This window comes from Sminthopsis crassicaudata, chromosome 2, assembly GCF_048593235.1.
Source record: "Sminthopsis crassicaudata isolate SCR6 chromosome 2, ASM4859323v1, whole genome shotgun sequence".
Taxonomy (NCBI): Eukaryota; Metazoa; Chordata; class Mammalia; order Dasyuromorphia; family Dasyuridae; genus Sminthopsis; species Sminthopsis crassicaudata.
Window position 1 is genome coordinate 341,447,268 of NC_133618.1, and position 22,787 is coordinate 341,470,054.

The 22,787-nt window shown below is 32.4% G+C and overlaps 1 pseudogene; it reads left to right on the forward strand.

Moving 5' to 3' along the window:
* Nucleotides 1-333: 333 nt before the first annotated feature.
* The window catches only part of LOC141552828 (putative ATP-dependent RNA helicase DDX47 pseudogene), a 68,853-nt pseudogene continuing 46,399 nt past the window's right edge, over nt 334-22,787 (forward strand).

Genomic DNA, 22,787 nt, shown 5'->3' on the forward strand with positions numbered 1-22,787 from the left:
CATATTGGCCTGATGAAGGATGACATCTGGGGAACTGACCTAGAGAAAGATAACAGTTTGATTTGCCTGTTCTTTGCCTTCAAGAAAGAGTAATTTTTAAAAAATGCTTACCATATGTTTTTAAATTAATTACATGGGACACAAGAACTATTATGCATATCATTTATATATGCTTATGTATTTAATATCAATTTCAAAATATTAAACATGAACATAATTTTTAGCATTCTGCACAAAAAAATCTTTTAAAGTAAAAAGGATGTATATTTCATATTGTCTATATTATTACATACAATTGAATAGGCAATCAAGCTTATTCAATAGCATATATGTATGCTATTGAAAGTTGGAGGTTTGAAGACGATAAGATACCATTGTAATTCCGACCATAAACGATGCCAACTAGCGATCCGGCAGCGTTATTCCCATGACCTGCTGGGCAGCTTCCGGGAAACCAAAGTCTTTGAGTTCTGGGAATATGATGTATGTAATGATAACATATATGCATATATGAATATATATGTATAGATATATAGATATTAGTATAAATATATGAAAGATAAAGGATCAACAAGTTAGATTCAATTAAAAATGGAGAAAATATAAAGCTTGAAATGACTTTGGATAATTGGGAAACTCTCTAATTTATGTAATTTTAAAAATTCATTTTTGTTACAAATGAAGCTCTTTTAGTACTTCTTTCTCTATGAACTAAAGACCCACAATTTAAAATACCAACATTCTTTAGATGTTGTATACTTGTAAGCCATGAAATATTACATTCCCAATAAAATAAATTGAAGTTTAGCCAGTGAAGTTGCAACAGATTACAACAAAAGAATCATGAAATAAAGATTTTATCAAAGAACTGTATGAACAACAAAAAAGAGGCTTCTCATGTGACAAGGAAGAATCAAATAAATAGCCTGCATTCTCTCCTGGTATCCTTGTGATATCAAAAAGTAGAAAAGAGATTTGACTCTTCCTAGGATGAGAAAGAATAAAAGAGTATAACAGTCAAGAGAAAAGGAAGGAAAGGGAAAGTTATACAATCATAAATTTAAAATTAGATTTGAAGCTTTTCCAAAAGGAGAGAGAACTAGATACTCTTTAGGGGAAATTGCTTTTTCTCCAAGAATAACAGTACAGAGCCTCAGCAGTTACCAGATCAGAAATTAGTCAGTGAGTAAGTCAATAGGAATTCAGGAAAATCCTTAGAGTGGATTTCAGACCAATCAAAAGACTATAGAAATAATCCAGGCATAAAGTGATAATGACTTGAAGTAGGTTGTTGGATGTCTTAATGGGGGGGGGGAAGGCAGGAAGGAAAAGTCCATTTTGAGAATTGTTATGAATGTAGAAATGAAAAGAATTCCAAGTCAGCCTGGATATGATGAGCACAATTGAAGAATCAAATGTGACACTTAGGATGTAAATCTAGATGAATGGGATGATGTGCTGTCCTTGATAGAAATATGAAAATTTTAAAGAAAGAGAGCAGTTGAGGAGAATTGTATCTACCTATGAGATATCCAAACTGCAGTTTATGATTTGAGAGTAGAGTTTAGGCTTTCTCCTGATTAAGTCTAGTTATATAGATCTTGAAATCATCTGCAAAGAGATAGAATGATTCCATAAAAGTTGATGAGAAAAATCAAGTAAGATATGATACAGGAAAAAGAGAGTTGCACCTAGGACAGATCCTCGGGGAACATAGACAGTTACAATTGTGTCTTGGACAAACAAAAATGATTGAAAAGGAGTAGATAAGAGGAGAACCAGGAGAGAGTACTGCTACCTAAATCAAGAGAGAACAGAGTTAATAGAAGATAATCAGAAGAGACAAAGGTAACTGAGATGACCAAAGGATGAGGCCTGAGACAATAAATAGCATTAGATTTAGCATTTATGAGATTGGTGGTAATTTTGGAGAGAGCAGTTTCATTTCAATCATGAGAACTGAAGTCCCAAAGTAAAGAATTTAGAAGTGAGTGAGAGAAAAGGAAGAATTGGCACTCAAATTAGATGACTTTTTTTTTTCCCCCAAGGAGTTGGTGTAAAAAGAGAAGAGTAATATGGGACAAAGAGCTAGTAGTGATTTTCAGATTAAGTGAGGGTTTTTAAGGATGGTGTCCTTATTTGCTGGAGCAGAGCGAATTAGACTGGATCAAGGCTAATATAGACAGATTTATCTTTGTCTTTAGAACAATTTTTCTTCTCTTTGTATCTTTTGCTGCTGAACTTTGTTATTAACATCTAGAAATGTTGATGATTTATGGGGACTTATTTTGGGTCCTGCATTAAGTTATTAATTGTTTCCAGTAGTTTTTTAGTTTATTCTGTAAGTATGTCATATCATCTGCGAAGATTGATAATTTGGTTTTCTCATTACCCACTGTTATTCCTTTAATTTCTTTTTCTTCTCTTATTACTAAAGCTAACCTTTCTAATACATTAATGAATTGTAATGATGATAGTAGACAACCTTGTTTCACCCCTGAATCTTATTGGGAATGGTTCTAATTTATCCACATTATATCTGAGGCTTGCTGATAGTTTTAGATAGATGCAATTGATCATTTTAAGAAAAACTCCATCTATTCCTATGCTCTTTAATGTTTTTTTTTTTTTTTGATAGGAATGGGTGTTGGATTATAGAACATTTTTTCTTATCGGGTACTATCAACAAAAAAGTCCAATCATGAGCAAAGAAGCCAAGGGAATAGCCAAGGCCAAGTAAAGCCTTTTTTCAAGGTTCTTTCCATCTGGTTCTGCAACTGTAATATTATTTCTCATGTGGTACATAGACCAGAATAAGTTATAGAAAGTCTACTTATTATCTGAGGTCTCTCTAATATGCTTTCTTGTTTTTATTATTAAAACCTTTTATTTTCAAAACATTTATAAGGATAATTTTCAACATCCATTCTTGCAAAACCTTGTGTTCCAAATTCTTTCCCTCCTTTCTTTCCACCTTCTCCCCTAGATGTCAAGCAAGCCAATATATCTTAAACCTGTGCAATTCCTCTATAAATATTTCCACAATTATTCTGTGCAAGAAAAAAATCAGATCAAAACGGAAAAAATTAGAAAGAAAAAAAATGCAAGCAAACAACAATAAAAAAGTGAAAATATTATGTTGTGATCCACACTCAGATCCCAACAGTCATCTATTTAGGTACAGATGTCTCTCTTAATCACACTGTCATCACACTAATCATCTCATTGTTAAAAAGAGCCATGTCTATCAGAAATGAACATTATCTAATCTTGCTGTTGCTGCGTATAATGATCTTCAGATTCTGCTCACTTCACTTAGCATTAGTTCATCTAAGTCTCTCTAGGCCTCTCTGAAATCATTCTGCTGATAGGTTCTTATAGAACAATGACATTCCATTTCATATACCATAACTTATTCAACCATTCTCCAACTGATGGGCATGCCCTCAGTTTTCAGTTTCTTGTCACTACAAAAAGGGCTGCCAAAACATTTTTGCACATTTCCCTCCTTTATGATCTCTTTGGGATACAAGCCCAGTACAAACACTGCTGGGTCAAAGGCTATGCACAGTTTGATAGCCTTGTGAGAATAGTTCCAAATTATTCTCCAGAATGGTTGAATTATTCATAACAATGCATTAGTGTCCCAGTTTTTCCATATCCCCTTCAATATTTGTCCTTATCTTTTCCTGTCATTTTAGTCAATCTGAGAAGTGGATATTGGTATCTTAGAGTTGTCTGAATTTGCATTTCTCTAATCAATAGTGATTCAAAGCACCTTTTCATATAACTAGAAATGATTTCCATTGCTTCATCTGAAAATTGTCTGTTCATATCCTTTGACTATTTATTAAGTAGAGAATGGCTTGAATTCCTATAAATTTGAATCAATTCTCTATATATTTTAGAAATGAGGTCTTTATCAGAACCCATCAATAAAGAGGAAATTAGAGCAATAATTAGGAGTTATTTTGCCCAGTTTTATGCCAATAAATTTGATAACCTAAGTGAAATGGAGGAACACCTACAAAAATATAGGTTGCCCTGATTATTATACTTAAATAGTCTCATTTTAGAAAAAGAAATTGAACAAGCTATTAATGAACACCCTAAGAAAAAGCTACAAGGCCAGATGGATTTACATGTGAATCCTACCGAATATTAAAAGAGCAATTAATTTCAATGCTATGCAGACTTTTTTTGTAAAAATAGGCAAAGAAGGAGTCCTACCAAATTCTTTTTATGACACAGGTATGGTGTTGATACCTAAACCAGGTAGGGTGATTGATTGTGTCTATGTTTTGTTGTTTCACCCATCTTTACGATTAGATTACATAGTTTCCAATTAATCTTTGGTTTATTTTTCCTGGCCTTTATTGCATATAATTTTTACTACATCATGATCTGAAAAAATGCATTTACTACTTCTGTCTTTCTGCATTTGATTTTAATGCTCTTATGCCCCAATACATGATCAATTTTGTATAGGTTCGATGTACTGCCAAGAAAAAAGTATATTCTTTTCCATCTCCAGTCAATTTTCTCCAAAGGTCTAACTTTTCTAGAATTCTATTTACCTCCTTAACTTTTTTCTTAATTATTTTCTGGTTTGATTTATCTTGTTATGAGAGAGCAAGGTTGAGATCCCCCACTAGTATACTTTTGCTGTCTAATTCTTGCAGCTCTCTTAACTTCTCCTCTAGGAATCTGGATGCTATGCCACTTAGTGCATATATGCTCATAATTGATATTGCTTCATTATGTACCTTAGCAAGATGGAGTTTCCTTCCTTATCTTTTAAAACTAGATTTATTTTTGCTTTTGCTGATCTGAAATCAGGATTGGTACCCCTGCATTTTTATTTTTTTTACTTCAACTGAAGCATAATAGATTCTGTTCCAGTCTTTTTTTTTTTTTTTTTTTTTTTACCCTGAATGTATCACTCTGCTTTATATGTGCTTCTTGTAAACAATATATTGTAGGATTTTGACTTCTAATCCAGTCTGCTATCTGCTACCATTTTATGGGAGAGTTCCATCCCATTCCCATTCACTGTATTTCTCATCATCTTGGTTTGCCCAAGTTATACTTTTCTGTTTCCTTTTTCCCTTTCCTTCCCAGTATTTTGTCACTGATCACCCTTTTCCTCCCTTTTTACAGCCCTTTCCCCTTTCTTATAACTTTGCCCTTTCACTTCAGTTCTCTCTTTTATTAGTCTCCATTTTTTTTCCCCTTTCCCCTCCTACTTCCTTATAAGATGAGGCAAGTTTTTCTGTGAAGTTAAATATGTTTGATATTGTCTTTTCAAGCTAAATCTGATGAGAGTAAAATTCTAATAATGCTTATCCCCCTTCCTTCTTTCCCTCCATTGTGATAGGTCCTTTTTGCCTCTTCATGAGATGTAATTTACCCCATTTAAACTCTTTTCTCCTCTTCCAGTACAATCACCTTTCTTCCTCTAGTTTCTCTTTTATATCATTACAATGAAGTCAAACCTGTACCCTTTTAGTATACTCATAACAGAGAAACAGATCTCAAGAATTAAACATGTTATCTTCCCATATAGGGATATAAACTTTTAAAGTTTTAAACAAAAGTTATTTTCTTTCCCTTTTAGCTTTTTATGCTTCTCTTGAATTCTGTTTTTGAAGATCAAACTTTCTTTTCAGCTCTAGTCTTTCCATCAGAAATAAATGAAAGTCATCTGTTTCATTTAATGACCATCTTTTTCCCTGAAATATAATAATTAATTTTGCTGGATAGTTGATATTTCCTTTTCCTTTCAGAATATCAGATTCCAGGGCCTTTGTTCCTTTAAAGTGGAAGCTGTTAGGTCCTGGGTAATCCTGATTGTGGCTCCTTGATATTTGAATTGCTTCTTTCAGCTGCTTGCAATATTTTCTCCTTGATCTGATAATATTGAATTTTGAACTCCTTGGAGTTTTCATTTTGAGGTCTCTTTGGGTAGATAATGGGCAAATTCTTTCAATGGCTATTTCATCCTCTGGTTCTAGGACATTAGGGCAGTTTTCCTTAATGATTTCCTGAAATATGATGTTTAGATTCTTTTTTATCATGGTTTTCAAGTAGTCCAATAATTCTTAGATTGCTTCTCCTCAATCTATTTTTTGGATCAGTTGTTTTTCCAATGAATATTTTACATTTTCTTCTATTTTTTTACATTTTGTTAAATTTTTGTTTGATTGATTCTTGATGTCTTTTTGAGTCATTCACTTCTATTTGTTCACTTCTTTTCTTCAGTTAGCTTTTCTAAGCTTCTTTTGCCTTTGACCAACCGAACTTTTAAATGAGGTGTTTTGCTTATCTAATGTTTTTTCATTTCATAAATTCTATTTTTCAACAAATTGGTTTCTTTTTTTAAAATCTATTTTGTAGGGAGTTATATGATTTTTTTCATTTCACTAAACCTGTTTTAAGGAGTTTTCTTCAAATAATTTTCCTTTTCCAAACTCTTTTGACAAGTTCTCATTTATTTTCCACATTTTTCTTCTAACTCTTTTTAAAGATCCTTCTTGAATTCTTCCAAGAGAATCTTGTGTGATGAGGACCGACTCATATAACCCTTTGGGGCTTCATCTGGAGACAATTTGCCTTTTGTATCCTCAGGATCTGAGGTCTGTTACCTATCTCCATAAAAGTTATTTAAGGTCAGAGTTCTTTTTGCTTTTTTGCTCTTTTTTTTTTTTTAAAGGTTGAGGTCTGCTCTTAAGACAAAGGGGAGATTGCTCCAAGCTTCTCTACAGGTGACAGCAGTTTTACACTGCCCTGAGTTGGTGCTGATGACTTCCTTTTGGAGTTAGGTGGGTGTGGTCAAGTCCTGCATTATTCTGGGGTTCAGAGGTTCACTATTTACCTTTTTTTATTTTTGTTGGGTGTGTCACAGCTAATCTTCTGATTTGCTGACTTCTAACCAGAAGAGAGTAGCCAATACTGCTGTATTTTGACTAAGAGCTTTCCAGTAGATTCCCCAGAACTTGGATGCCACACTGCCTTGGATAGAGCTTGGATAGGATTCCCCTCCTCTTCCCTCTGTGTTTGATTGAAACAGACCTTTTCTGAAGTTCTTCCAAAATATCTTCTGCTGGGAATTTGTTATTCTAATGTACTTTCATTATATTCCATTATAATTTTCTAAATCTAGAATAGCATCAAAAGCTACTCATAACCCAGTCCCTGTTATGAATTATAGAAGATAAGTTATTATAGTTTCCTAGGATGTCAAACAGCTTCTGTGTGAAGGAGAAACGATCTTGATCTACTTTTAATCAAAATTCAATGGCCTGAATATATCAAGCCCAAGGCATAATCTCTAATAGGATTATCAATCCTCTTCCCTCTTTTCTGCCAGATTATTCTTTTTTCTACTTTCCATACCCCTGAATATCTTGAGTGACTCAAAATTTCTTTTTTGTGCATTAAAATACACTCAATACAAATACCTTTTATAACTTTTGGTCTGCCTCATCTCATTTATGAGAGACTCCAAGTTCCTAAAACTTCTGAAAATACACTGAAACAGATTGGTATTATCATTTTTACTATGATCTAGCCATGAGAAATGAATGCCTCTAATTATTTAAATCTCTATTTTTATAAAAATTATATACTTTTTGTTTTTTGACAATGTAAAATAGTATTTTAAAATTACATATACATAAAGTAGCACAGCATTTATCTTCTTAAATTTAAGAAAATTGAAATAAAAATACAATAATATTAGGAAACTTATATAACCAGAGATTTATCCTAAAGAGATGAATCTATATGATTTCTGTCTTTGTGTTTATATGCTAACTTCTATATATTTAAAATATTTTGCTATTTTACATACTATTTAATCTATTGTTCCCATGTGTTTGATTAGTAATCAGTAATTAATTAGTAGTTAATTAGAAATATTGCTTTTTTTTGGAGAATTTCTTGTATATGCTTCTTTGCTGAACTTATTTATTATCTTGAGTTGTTATTCATTCTTTAGCGTTTTCTGATAAGAAATTATATTATTTGTAAACGGAAATATTTTTACTTCTTCTTTGCCATTTCCTTAATGTATTTTCCTTGCATTATTCCTGAAGTTACTATTTCCAGTTAATATGTCTAATTTGCTTAGAGAAAAACATTTCTTGAATCCTGATCCTACAGGAAACATCATTTCAACATTTCTTCATTATCAATAAAGCTAACTTTAAACATTTTAATATTTGATTTCCCAAAGGGAAAAAATTATAAGCTGTTAATAGGTAATTCAAGAACATAGGTTGTTAAAATAATTTCTCAGAGGCAAGAACTTTCAGGAACATTTTTGTTCTGAGTTCTCAAATAATTTTCTATCAGATAAACCTCAGAATGTTTACAGCAAAAATTAATTTGCATTTATTCAACTAAAGTGACTAAAAATCCAGATCTTAGAAACAGATATTATACTGTTAGAAATATATCCCAAGAAGATTAATGATAAAAAGAAAGGCTTCATACACATTAAAATATTCTTGGAAGCACTTTTTGTAATAGCATAGAACTGGAAAAAAGCAGATTTCCATAGAGTGGAAAATGGTTAAATAAGTCAGCTACACAAATCAAATGTAATATTATTGTGCTGTTAGAAATTATGAACATAATTAATGCAGTGAATCATGGTTAGTTAACTTTATACCAGGGGTAACAATTCTGGGCCAATGAACATTTTTTTTTCAAAATAAAATATTATTATTACACATATTACAATTAATTACACATTAATTATACATAAAATAATTTTAGCATTCATTTTTAAAAAAAGTTTTCAGTTCCAAATTCTACCCCTCCCTCCTTCCATTTCCCCCTTTTTGCAATGGTTAAGCAATCTGATATAGGTTATGCATATGCAATCATGTAAAATATTTCCATATTAGTCATTTAGAATTATTTTTAATTTATGGAATACAATAATTATTTTCATAACATAGTACCTATCTCCATCCAGAGAAAGAACTAATAAGTAGAAATATGTATTGAATAATTTTACATATAGTTTCATCTATTTGTCTAATGGTACCTATTTTGGAGATGAAGTTGGGGGGAAAGATTACATGATAATTTTATTGTTTATTTGCAAGTTGTGCATGGTAGAATTTTTGTTTTATGTACAGTTGTACTAATGTTATGAAAATGCTTATTGGAATAGTCTCAGTTTTTCTACAAGCTATCCAACTTTTATCACTTTGCACTTCTATAATTTTAGCCAATTTAGTAGGTATCAAATGATGCCTCAAAATTGTTTTAATCTGCATTTCTATAATCAATAATAATTTAGAGCATTTTTTGAGTATAAATTATTTGATTTCTTCATTGGAAAACTGCCTATCATATACTTTTATTTATCTATTAAGGTATGACATATGTTCTTATAAAATTGACAAAATTCTAATTATTATTTGTGAATTTCCCTCTATCTTATTTTTATTCACTATTTCTCTTTTTAATTTCCCTTTTTATCCTTTCCTTGTTACCTTATCTTTTCCCCTTACTTTCTTATTTCTTATTTTACTCACCCTTCTAAAATAATAATGCTTCAGCCTATATTCAAAAAACATCATTTCTTTCTCTAGAGGCAGGTAGCATTTTTCATCTTAAGTCTAAAGATATTTTCTTGAATCTTTGTAGTGCTGAGAATAACCAAATCGTTAACAATTCTTCAATGTACCAATATTGCTGTTACTATGTACAATTTTCACTTGGTTCTACTAACTTCACTTTGTAACAGTTCATGTAAGTCTTTCCAAGTTTTTCTGAAGTCATCCTGCTTGTCATTTCTTATCACATAATAACATTTCATTGCAATCATATACCACAACTTGTTCATCCATTCCCCTCATGATACATCCCCTCAATTTCCAATTCTTAACTATCATAAAAAAGATACTATAATATCTTTGTACATATAGATAGCTCTTTCTTTTTCTTGCCTTCTCATCTCTTTAGGATATAGACCTAACAATGGTATTGCTGAACCAAAGGGTATGTATAGTTTTAGATTCTTTTGCTCTCTAGAATGGTTTGGATCATTTCACAACTCCAGCACCAATTATTAGTGTCCCACTTTTCCCATATCCCCTCCAATATGTTGTCATTTTCTTTTTTTTTTCTTTCTTTTTTTTTCTCTGGCATATTAGCCATTCTGAGAGGTTTGTTGTGGTACCTCAGAATTGTTTTAATTTGCATTTCTCTAATTAATAGTGATTTAGAGCATTTTATAATATGATTGTATATGGCTTTAATTTCTTCATGTGAAAACTGCCTGTTCATATTCTTTGACCTTTTATTAATTGGAGAATGACTTGTAGTCTTATAAATTGGACTAAATTCTCCCCTCTGTATTTTAGAAATGAAGCCTTTATAATAAACACTTGCTATAGAGATCGTTTCCCGATTTTCTGCTTTCCTTTTAATCTTGATTGCATTGCTTTATTTGTGTAAAATCTTTATAAATTAATGTAATCAAACTTATTCATCTTCTTTCATACTGTCATTTAGGGTTTTTTTAACCATCAATTTCTCTCTTCATAGATCTGGCAGATCCTTGTTTTCCTAATTTGCTTATGGTATTACCCTTTATGTTTAAATTATGTGCCCATTTTGACCTTATCTTGGTAATGGGTGTGAGATGTTGGTCAATGCCCAGTTTTTGTTTATTCTTTTCCAAGTTTTTCCAGCAATTTTGGTCAAATAGTGTGTTCTTATCACAGAAGCTGGAATCATTAATTTAATTAAAAATAATTGATTAGTTTAATAATTGATTATTGTGCCTCGTATACTTAAAATATTTCACTGATTTATACTCTATCTCTTAACCAGTAACAACTAGTTTTTTTGTTTGTCACTTTATAAGATAGTTTTAGATCTGGTATGGCTAGGTTTTGCATTTTTTTTTATTACAACTTTTGATATTTTTGATCTTTTGTTCTTCCAGATGAATTTTGCTATTTTTTCCTAGCTATACAAAATAATTTTGGCAGTTTGATTGGTATGGCACAGAATAAGTAAATTAACTTAGGTAAAATTATCATTTTTATTATTTTAGCTTGACCTGCCTATAAACAATAGATACTTTCTCAATTATTTAGATCTGACTTTATTTGTGTGAAAAGTATTTTGTTATTGTGTTCACATAGTTACTGTATTGGTCTTGGCATATCCCAAATATTTTACGTTGTCTACAGTTATTTTATTTTTTAAACTGTGATAAAGTTTTTATTCAGGCAATGAAACATGAAAAAATTAGTACTCACTGTAATAATTTCATTTGTATAAGTATAACTCTTATGAATATTTTTCTAAATATAAAAAAGAAAAATTATTGTACATATAAAATTTATATAGGTGATAATTACATATACAATGCAATCCTGGTAGGAGTCAAGCACCTTCCATTCCTCCTTATGGGAAAAACTTGAAGCAGTCCAACCCACCAGCAGGCTATTTTGTTAGTCTAAGTGTGAACCAATGAGATTCTTCATCAGAGTGGTGGAAACATCAGAGGAGAAAGAAAGGACTCTAATTCAAAAATATTGCAGAGGTGAAATTGACAGGTCTTGGCAACCTATTGAATAGGGAATATTAAGAGTTAAGGATAATTCCTAGGTTTCAAGCCCAAGACTGAGTGGAGAGTATTTCTCCAAATATCAATATGGACAGTCAGAATGCAGAAGGCTTTTTTTGGGGGAAGGATAATGACCTGTGTTTTGGAGGTCATTTAATTTTAAATATCTCCTGAACATCTGTTTGGAGATGTCTGAGGAGCAATTGAAAATGCACAATTGGAGGTCATCAGGGATATTAGGCAAGGATATAGTGTTTTGGGTTGGTTTTCTGGAGGTCTCTGAACCAGTCTTCCTTTTAGTTGTGTAATCACCTCAAGAATAGTTAGGTGTTTAAGTCAAAATCCTTTATTATCTCCTTCACAATCTAGTTTCCTTGCCTGAGGCCCAGGCTAGCTTTCTTAAAGGGCTTTTGGAATCTTGGTTTCAGTGGAGAAGCTAAGTAGGAAAGGCTTGCCATCATGGTGATGGGAGATGGAGTGAATCTCTCTCCTTGGCTCTGAGAGCTTGAATTCCTGCGTCCAATCCTCTTGTCTTCTCTGGCTCTGAATGAATCTGGCTCTTAGTCCCCACTTATATGCTCTACACCGAGTATGAACCAATCATTATATCACTAGGAAACCATTATTTGTTGTAAGATTAAATCAATCATACGGAACTTAGAGAACTATTAATCACCATGCTAAACTAGATAACCATTGGCTTTATCAATTCCACTGACTTAACACCTTGTAAGAATCTTTGTTTTTCTGGTCCATAACAGATAAGTAGCTTTGAGAACTATCAACATAAAGATGAAAATTAAATGTATAAAGATTGATGAGATTATTAAATGAAGTATAAAGGGAGAAGGGAGCTTGGCCTAAGATAGAACTTTGAAGGACTATTAGATTAGAAGGTTTTATCTAGATGAGCATGTACCCAAGGAGACTAAGAAGGAGCAGTCAGATATGTAGGAGAATAAGAAGAGAAGTATAGATGGAGCCAAGATAGCAGAGAATGAACAGATTTTTATCTGAGCTGTTTCTGGTGTCCCTCAGATCCTAAACTGGTTTTGGAGTGACAAACCAATAAATATTTGGAGTGTAACAAATTTCCAGCAGAAGATATTTTAGAAGAACTTCAGAAAAGGTCTGTTTCAATAAGGTATAGGAGGGGAGGGAGGTAGCTGAATACAAGGCCAATGCAAGGACCCAGGACAGGTGGCATCTGTGAGGTGAGGAATGTGCTGAGAGAACCTTAGCCAAAATATTTACCAAAAGCACTGGCTACTCTGCCATAGTTAGAAGATAGGTTGTGAGACATCCAACACAGATACAAGAGACAAATAGGGAGCCTCTGAACCCTAGAATAATGTAGGAGTTGGCCAGCTCCAGAAGGAAGTCAATAGCACTGATTAAGGGCAGTGTAAAGCTGCTGTTACCTGTAGAGAAGTTTGGGGCAATCTTCCCTTTGCCCTAAGAACAGACCTCAACCTTTAAACAAATGAGCAAAAAAGCAAAAAGAATTCTGATCTTAAATAGCTTTTATGGAGAAAGAGAACAGAACTCAAACCCTGAGGATACTAAAGACAAATCATTTCCAGTTGAAATTCTAAAGGGTGATATGAGTTGCAAGAATCAAAAAGGATCTTCAAAGTTAAAAGAAAAATGGGGAAAGGAAATGACAAATTGGCAAGAGAGTTTGGAAAAGGAAACAGACTTTATTTGAAGAAAACTCTTTAAAATAGATTTAGTGAAATAGAAAAATTATATATACATATATATATATATAAAACTCCTTACAAAATAGATTTGAAGAAGGAACCAATTAATTGAAAAAAAAGAATTTGTGAAAAGGGAAAAAAAAATCAGATGAACAAAACACCTAATTTAAAAGTTCAATTGACCAAATACAAAAGGATATAAAAAACATAACTGAAGAAAATAATTCACTAAAAATTAGAATTGAACAAATGGAAGTGAATAACTCAATGAGACATGGAAAATAGATTGAGGAGAGACAATCTAAGAATTATTGGACAACCTGAAAATCATGATGAAAAATAGAGTCTAGACATCATCTTTTAAGAAATCATCAAGGAAAACTGCCCTGATTTCCTAGAACCATTGAAAGAATTCACCAATCACCTACCCAAAGAGATCCCCAAAATGAAAACTCCAAGGAACATCATAGCTAAAATTCAAGATTATTAGATCAAGAGAAAATATTGTAAGCAGCCAGAAAGAAACAATTCAAATATCAAGGAGCCACAATCAGGATTACCCAGGACCTAGCAACTTCCACGTTAAAGGATTAAATGATCTAGAATCTGATATTCTGAAAGGCAAAGGAACTTGGATTGCAGCCAAAAATTAGCTATCTAATAAAGCATTATCTTTCAGGGAAAAAGATTCAATAACAAGTGAATTTCATTTATTTCTGATGAAAAGGCCAGAACTAAAAAGAAAGTCTGATCTTCAAATACAGAATTTAAGAGAAGCATAAAAAGGTAAGAAGGAAAGAAAAAATAATTTTATTTTAAAAGTTAAAAAACTTACATCCCTATAGGAAGATCATATTTAACTCTTATGATCTATGTCACTTTTATGGGTATATTTAGAGAGTGAAAGTATAATTTGATTTTATTATGATGATTAAAAAAGAAATTAGAAGATGAAATGTGATTCTACTGGAAGAAGAGGAAAATAGAATTAAAATGGGATAAATTATATCTCTTGAAGAGGAAAAAACTATTACAATTTTACTCTCATCAGATTTGGTTCAAAGAGAGAATATCAGAAATATTTAGCTTCATAGAGAAACTAGTTTCATCTTATAGTGAAGTAGGAGAAGAAAGGGGAAAGGAAAGGGGGGACTAATAGAAGGAAGAGCAGAAGTAGAAGGGAAAAGGCATAAGAAATGGGGAAGGGCTATAAAATGAGAAGGCTGTTTGAGGGAGATAGTAGTAAGCAGGAAAATATTGGGGAGAGGATAAGGGAGAAAGAAAAGAGAAAATTGTAACTTGGGGAAAACAAGATGATGGAAAATAGTTAGTTATGTGAATGGGATGAACTCTCCCCCAAAATGGAAGCAGATAGAGTTTTCCTTAAAATGATCAACAGCATCTATTTAAAACCACCAGCAAGCATCATATGTAATGAGAATAAACCAGAAACATTCCAAGTAAGATTTAGGGTGAAACAAAGTTGCCCATTTCACCATTACTATCCAGTATTGTATTAGAAATGTTAACTTTGGCAATAAGAGAAGAAAAAGAGATTAAAGGAATTACAGCAGGTAATGAGGAGACCAAATTATCACTCTTTGAAGATGATATCATGATATACTTAGAGAATCAATTAAAAAACTACCAGAAATAATTCACAACTTTAGCAAAGTTGCAGGATACAAAACAAATCCTAATAAATCATTAGAATTTTTGTGTATTACCAATCAAGTCAAGGAGCCAGAGATACAAAGAGAAATTCCATTTAAAGCAACTATACATAATATAAAATATGTGGGAGTCTACCTGTCAAGGCAAAGTCAGGAAGTACATGACCACATTACAAACATTTTCCACACAAATAAAGTCAGATCTAATCAACTGGAAAAATATCAAGTGCTCATGATAAAATAATAAAATGATGTGCTACCTAAAATAATATTTAGGCAGAGATAATATAATAAAAATGATTTACTACCTAAATTAATCTACTTATTCAGTGCCATGCCTACCAGACTCCCAAGAATTATTTTATAAGCTAAAAAAGTAATAACAAAGTTCATCTGGAAGAACAAAAAGTTAGGAATTTCTAGGGAATTAATGTAAAAAATGCAAAAGAAGCTGTCCTAGTTGTGCCAGACCTAAAACAATATTATAAAGCAATGGTCATCAAAACCATTTGGTACTGGCTAAGAAATAGACTAGTTGATCATTGGAATAGGTTAGGTACACAGGACAAAATAGTCAATGACCCCAGCTTTTGTGATAAGAACTCCCTATTTGACAAAAAGTACTGGGAAAATTGGAAATTAGTATAGCAGAAACTAGACATTGACACACACCTAACACTCTACACCAAGATAAAGTCCAAATGGGTTCGTGATTTAGACATAAAAAAATGATGTTGTAATCAAATTAGAGGGACAAAGGATAATTTACCTCTCAGATCTATGGATAAGGAAAGAATTTGTGGCCAAAGAAGAACTAGAGTACATTACTGAATACAGAATAGATTATATTAAGTTAAAAAGTTTTCATACAAACAAAAACAAAACTTTGTACAAACAAAACCAATACAGACAGATTAGAAGTGAAACAATAAACTAAGAAAAAAAATTTACATTCAAGGATTCTGATAAAGGCCTTATTTCTAAAATATATAGGGAATTGACTCAAATTTATACATCATTATTGATCAGAAAAATGCAAATTAAGACAACTCTGAGATACCACCACCCACCTCTCAAATTGACTAAGTTGACAGGAAAACATAAAAGATAAATGTTGGAGGGGATGTGGTAAAACTGGAATACTAATACATTGTTGGTGGAATTGTGAACTGATTCAACCATTCTGGAGAGCAATTTAGAACTATTCCCACAGGACTATCAAACTGTGCATAGGCCAAATATGATCCAGCAATATTTCTTCTGAGCTTGTATCCCAAAGAGATCATAAAGGAGGGAAATGGATTCACATGTGCAAAACTGTTGGTGGCAGCCCTTTTTATATTAGTAAGAGATTGGAAACTTAGTGGATGCCCATCAGTTGGAGAATAAGTTATGGAATATGAATGTTATGGAACATTATTTTTCTATAAGAAATGTTCAGCAGGATGATTTTAGAGAGACCTGGAGAGACTTATAGGAACATCATGCTAAATGAAGTGAACAGAACCATGCCAAGTTTATATGATGATCAATTCTGATAGCTATGGTTCTTTTCAACAGTGAGATGATTTGGAACAGTCCCAATGGACTTGTGATGAAGAGAGCCATCTACCCAGAGAGGATTGTGGGAAGTGAGTGTGGACACAACATAGTATTTTCACTGTTTTTGTTGTTGATTGCTTCCATTTTGTTTTCTTTTTCATTTTTTTCCTCTTTAATCTGATTTTCTTATGCAGCATGGTAATTGTAGAAATGTGTATAGAAAAAATTCACATACTTACCATCTAGGGGATGGGATAGGGGGAAAGGAAGGAAAAGAAATTTGGAACACAAAATTTTGCAAAGGTGAATGTTGTAAATTATCTATGCATGTGTTTTGAAAATAAAAAGCTTTAATAAAAAAAGAAAGATATATCCCCAAAAACCTAAGGAGCAGAGTTTATCAAGGAAAAGATGATTGCCATTGTCAGTTTACAGAGAGATCAGTGGCATCAAAGATATCACGGCTAAGAGAGCAGTTTCTTTTTTTTTTTAATTTAGAATTTTTTTCCACAGTATATATGCTTGAGTAATTTTTTAAATAATATTATCCCTTGTATTCATTTTTCCAAATTATCCCCTCCCTCAGTCTACTCCCTCCTCTAGATGACAGGCAATCCCATACATTTTACATGTGTTACAATATAACCTATATACCATATATGTGTGTAAATACCATTTTCTTGTTGCACATTAAGTATTAGATTCCCAAGGTATAACTAACCTGGGTAGATAGACAATAGTGCTAACAATTTACATTCACTTCCCAGTGTTCCTTCTCTGAGTGTAGTCATTTCTGTCCATCATTGATCACTGGAAGTGAGTTGGATCTTCTTTATGTTGAAGATATCCACTTCCATCAGAATACCTCTTCATACAGCATTGAAGTGTACAGAGATCTTCTGGTTCTATTCATTTCACTCAGCATCAGTTGATATAAGTCTCTCCAAGCCTAAGATAGCAGTTTCAATGGAATGTCAGAATGTGAGAAAAGATGGAGAAAGTGAGGTACCTATAATATATCATCTTTTTGAGAAATTTTGATATTAAAAATGGAAGGATCAAGGGAGAGTTTCTTCAGGATGGGGGATATATGGGCATATTTGTAGGCAATAAGAAATGAGCTTGAAGAAAGGTTAAGATTGAAAATAAGTGATGAGAAGAGAGGATTCCCAAAGATGGCAGAATAGGTTATTAAATTTCTTTTTTTTAAATTAATTTTATACTTATAACATTTTTTGACAGTACATGTGCATAGGTAATTTTTTACAACATTATCCCTTGTACTCCCTTTTGTTCTGAATTTTCCCCTCCTTCCCTCCACCCCCCTCCCCTACATGGCAGGAATTCCCATACATATTAAATATGTTATAGTATATACTAGGTACAACATATATATGCAGAACCAAATTTTGTTGTTGTTGTTGTTGTTGTTGCAAAGGAAGAATTGGATTTAGAAGGTAAAAATAACCTGGGAAGAAAAACAAAAAATGCTAACAGTTTACACTTATTTCCCAGTGTTTCTTCTCTGGGTGTAGCTGATTCTGTTCATCACTGATCAATTGGAATTGGATTAGCTCTTCTCTGTGTTGAAGATATCCACTTCCATTAGAATACATCCTCATATGTTATTGTTGTTGAAGTGTATAATGATCTCCTAGTTCTGCTCATCTCACTCAGCATCAGTTGATGTAAGTCTCTCCAAGCCTCTCTATATTCATAATGCTGGTCATTTCTTACAGAACAATAATATTCCATAATGTTTATATACCATAATTTACCCAACCATTCTCCAATTGATGGCATCCATTCATTTTCCAGTTTCTATCCACTACAAAAAGGGTTGCCACAAACATTTTGGCACATACAAGACCCTTTCCGTTCTTTAGTATTTCTTTGGGATATAAGCCCAGTAGTAGCACTGCTGGATCAAAAGGTATGCAAAGTTTGATAACTTTTGGGGCATAATTCCAGATTGCTCTCCAGAGTGGTTGGATTCTTTCATAACTCTACCAACAATGCATCAGTTTCCCAGTTTTCCCACATCCCCTCCAGCATTCATCATTATTTGTTCCTATCATCTTAGCCAATCTGACAAGTGTGTAGTGGTATCTCAGAGTTGTCTTAATTTGCATTTTTCTGATCAATAGTGATTTGGAACACTCTTTCATATGAGTGGAAATAGTTTCAATTTCATCATCTGAAAATTGTCTGTTCATATCTTTTGACCATTTATCAATTAGAGAATGGCTTGATTTCTTATAAATTAGAGTCAATTCTCTGTATATTTTGGAGATGAGGCCTTTATCAGAACCTTTAACTGTAAAAATATTTTCCCAATTTGTTACTTCCCTTCTAATCTTGTTTGCATTAGTTTTGTTTGTACAAAAGCTTCTTAATTTGATGTAATCAAAATTTTCTATTTTGTGATCAATAATGATCTCTAGTTCTCCTCTGGTCATAAATTCCTTCCTCCTCCACAGGTCTGAGAGGTAGATTATTCTCTGTTCCTCTAATCTATTTATGATCTCATTTTTTATGCCTAAATCATGGACCCATTTTGATCTTATCTTGGTATATGGTGTTAAGTGTGGGTCCATATCTAATTTCTGCCACACTAATTTCCAGTTTTCCCAGCAGTTTTTGTCAAATAATGAATTCTTATCCCAAAAGTTGGGATCTTTGGGTTTGTCAAACACTAGATTGCTATTTTTATTCACTATCTTGTCCTGTGAACCTAACCTATTCCACTGATCAACTAGTCTATTTCTTAGCCAATACCAAATGGTTTTGGTGACTGCTGCTTTATAATATAGTTCTAGATCAGGTATAACTAGGCCACCTTCATTTGATTTTTTTTTTCATTAATTCCCTTGAAATTCTCGACGTTTTGTTCTTCCATATGAATTTTGTTGTTATTTTTTCTGGCTAATTAAAATAGTTTCTTGGGAGTCTGATTGATGTAGCATTAAATAAATAGATTAGTTTAGGGAGTATTGTCATCTTGATTATATTCACTTGGCCTATCCAAGAACACTTAATATTTTTCCAATTATTTAAATCTGACTTTATTTTTGTGGCAAGTGTTTCATAATTTTGCTCATATAATTCCTGACTTTACTTTGGTAGATATATTTCCAAATATTTTATACTATCAACAGTTATATTGAATGGAATTTCTCTTTGTTTCTCTTGCTGTTGGATTGTGTTGGTAATGTATAAAACTGCTGAGGATTTATGTGGATTTATTTTGTATCCTGCAAACTAAAGTTCTGAATTATTTCTAATAGCTTTTTAGCAGAGTCTTTGGGGCTCTCTAAGTATACCATCATATCATCTTCAAAGAGTGATAGTTTGATTTCCTCATTACCTACTCTAATTCCTTGAATCTCTTTGTTGGCTCTTATTGTCGAGGCTAGCGTTTCTAGTACAATATTGAATTGAATAGTAATGGTGATAGTGGGCAACCTTGTTTCATTCCTGATCTTACGGAGAAACGTTCCAGTTTATCCCCATTATATATGATGCTTACTGACAGTTTTAAATATATGCTCTTGACTATTTTAAGGAATAGTCCATTTATTCCTATACTCTCAAGTGTTTTTAGCAGGAATGGATGTTGGATTTATCAAATGCTTTTTCTGCATCTGTTGAGATGATCATATGGTTTTTGTTAATTTTAATTATTAATATGATCAATTATACTAATAGTCTTCCTAATATTAAACCAGCCCTGCATTCCTGGTATAATTCCTACTTAATCATAGCGATGATTTTCTGAAGTCTTTTTGCTAATATCTTATTTAAGGTTTTAGCATCAATATTCATTAAGGAGATTGGTCTAAAGTTTTCTTTCTCAGTTTTCAACCTACTTGGTTTAGGTATCAGTACCATGTCTGTGTTATAAAAGGAATTTGGTAGGACTCCTTCATTCTCTATTTTTTTCAAATAGTTTATATAACATTGGGGCTAATTCTTCTTTAAATGTTTGTTAGAATTTACATGTAAGTCCATCTGGCCCTGGGGATTTTTTCTTGGGGAGTTGATTAATAGCTTGTTCTATTTCTTTTCATGAAATGGGACTATTTAAGCAGTTTCCCTCCTCCTCTGTTAATCTAGGAAGCCTATATTTTTGGAGGTAGTCATCCATTTCACTTAGGTTGTCAAATGTATTTGCACAAAGTTGGGCAAAGTAACTCCTTAATATTTCTCTAATTTCCTCTTTATTGGTGGAAAGATCCCCCTAATTCATTTGTAAGACTATTTGATTTTCCTCTTTCTTTTTTCTGATCAGATTCACCAAAGGTTTATCTATTTTATTGACTTTTTCATAAAACCAACTCTGAGTTTTGTTTATTAATTCAATATTTTGTTTTTACTTTCAATATTATTGATTTCTCCTTTTAATTTTAGAATTTCAAGTTTAGTATTTGGTAGGGGGGGGTTTAATTTGGTCTTTTTCTAGCTTTTTAAGTTACAGGCCCAATTCATTGATCTTCTCTTTCTCTATTTTATTCAAGTAAGCTTCTAAAGATATAAAACTTCCCCTTATTACCGCTTTAGCTGCATCCCACAAATTTTGGTCTGATTTCTCATCATTGTCATTATCTTGGGTGAAATTATTAATTTTTTCTATAATTCTGTTTCAGCCAATCATTCTTTAAGATGAGATTATTTAATTTCCAATTACTCTTTGGTCTATTTACCCCTAACTTCTTATTGAATGTAGTTTTTATTGCTTTGTGATCTGAGAAGAAAGCATTTACTATTTCTGCCTTCCTGCATTTAATTTTAAGATCTTTATGTCCTAATATATGGTAGTGTTGAGAAGAAAGTATATCCTTTCAATCACCATTCAATTTTCTACAAAGATCTATCATACCTAATTTTTCTAATATTCTATTTACCTCTCTAATTTCTTTCTTATTTGTTTTGTGGTTTGATTTATCTAATTCTGAGCGTGCAAGGTTGAGATCTCTCACTGTTATAATTTTGCTGTCTATTTCTTCTTGCAACACCCTTAACTTCTCCTTTAGGAAGTTAGATGCTATACCACTTGGTGCATATATGTTTATTATTGATATGGCTTCATTGTTTATGCTACCTTTTAGCAGGATATAGTTTCCTTTCTTATCTCTTTTAATTAGATCAATTTTTGCTTTTGCTTGATCTGAGATAAAGATGGCTACCCCTGTTTTTTTTTACTTCACTTGAAGCATAATAGATTCTGTTCCAGCCTTTTACCTTTACTCTGTAAGTATCTCCATGCTTTAAATGTGTTTCCTGTAAGCAACATCTTGTAGGGTTCCGAATTTTGATCCAGCCTGCTATCCACCTCTGCTTAATGGGAGAGTTCATCCTATTCATATTTACAGTTATAATTAGTAATTCTGTATTTCCTGCCATCATATTATCCCCAGATTATGCTTTATTTCCTTGCCCCCCAGATCCACTTCCCCAGTATTAAACTTATGGGCCCCAGTTGTGTTACTCAGCCCTCCCTTTTTAGTATCCCTCCCCCCTTCTTTTAAATCACTTCCCCTTTCTTATACTCTTCCTTTATTACCTTTCCTTTTCCCTTTTCCTCTCCCCCTTTTTAATGAGGTGAGAGAGAATATTATGTAAAACAAATATGTCAATTATATTCTCTTTGAGCCAATTCTGATGACAGTAAGATTCACACAATGTTCTTTCCCCTCTCTAAATTCCTTCAAATATGATAAATTTTCTTTACCTCTTCCTGGTATGTAGTTTCCCTCTTTTTAATCTCCCTTTTTCCTGTTTCCTGATATTATCCCCTTTCCATTTCTACTTGCCTTTTTATGTTATATCAGTAAAATCAAATTATACATGTGAACTTAAGAATTCCTTTTACCTTTTTCTGCTACTCTTGAGTCCTGTGGTTGGAGATCAAATTTTTTGTTTAGATCTGTTTTTTTTTTTTTTTCCTTAGAAACAAATGGAATTCATCTGTTTCATTAATCATCCATCTTTTTCCATGGAAGAAAATGCTCAACTTAGCTGGGTAGTATTCTTGGCTGCACTCCAAGTTCTTTTGCCTTTTGGAATATCAGATTCCGGGCACTTCGATCTTTTAATGTGGAGGCAGCGAGATCTTGAGTGACTCTTATTGTGCCACCTCGGTATTTGAATTGCTTTTTCCTGGCTGCTTGCAATATTTTGTCCTTAGTCTGATGGTTCTGAAGTTTGTCCACAATATTCTGTGGAGTTTTTTTTTTTTTTTTTTTTTTTTTTGTGTGTGTGTGAATATCA